The sequence below is a fragment of the Sorex araneus genome, chromosome 1 (genome assembly GCF_027595985.1).
Source record: "Sorex araneus isolate mSorAra2 chromosome 1, mSorAra2.pri, whole genome shotgun sequence".
In the NCBI taxonomy this organism is placed as follows: Eukaryota; Metazoa; Chordata; class Mammalia; order Eulipotyphla; family Soricidae; genus Sorex; species Sorex araneus.
In genome coordinates, this window is record NC_073302.1 from 368,624,104 (window position 1) to 368,624,941 (window position 838).

Consider the following 838-nt stretch of genomic DNA (forward strand, 5'->3'; position numbering starts at 1 on the left):
GTGATTGGTTGAATATATTTTGCACGTGGGAAGGTCATACATTTGGGAGGATCAGAAGGTGGAATGTAAAGGATTGTATATTTTATCTAAATTTTATGTTTGGTGTCTATCAATATAGCTGTATTTGGAAATAGAATATTTATGAATATCATCATTACTGTTTTGATAATATAATTGAACTTTAAATCCAGTGACTGGCATGTTTAGAAGAGACAGGAGGAAAGAAAACAATGAGAAGCCCAAGTGAAGATGAAATAGAGTCTGGTGGCTTCCGAGTGCTTACCACAGGCTTGTGCTTTGCATCTGCTGTGGAGAAAGAGGAAGCACAGTAATCCTAGCCCACATACACCCCAGCCCAGGCCCTTTGCTTGGTCTTTATTGTGAATGGTGAGGCCTTGGGGGACTGAAATTGTGCAGCCAACGAGAATCTAGTGCTATCAGATTCTTAAAAAGAAAAACCTTCACCCCTAGAAACTTTGGAGGGAGCAAATCCTTGCAGACATTTTCAGTTTAGACTTCCAGCCTCCAAATCTGTGAGAGATAATAAATGTCTGTTATTTTAATCCATTGAGTGCCTGCTACATTGCTAAGGCAGCATTAATGAGCTCGTATAGATGTTTAACCCAGAGAGGTAGTAATTATGAATATCCTTTGACTAATCATATTTCAGATTTATCTCCATACCAATGCATTAGCATTAGCTTCCCCCAACAGTTCCTATATTTCTGACAACAGTTGGCATTATCCAGCTTTAATTTTAAGTAGTCAAATGGGTATTAAAAGTGATGTTTCCTCATTCTTTTAATTGTCTATTTCCCTGATTACCAGTGATATTGAA

The 838-nt window shown here is 37.7% G+C and overlaps 1 non-coding gene across 1 annotated transcript; it reads left to right on the forward strand.

Annotated features, from left to right (window-relative positions):
* Positions 1-266: 266 nt before the first annotated feature.
* On the forward strand, positions 267-398 carry LOC129400970 (small nucleolar RNA SNORA51). Its single transcript, XR_008628014.1, has one exon. It is a non-coding gene; the product is annotated as a small nucleolar RNA SNORA51 (small nucleolar RNA).
* The last annotated feature ends 440 nt before the right edge of the window (positions 399-838 follow it).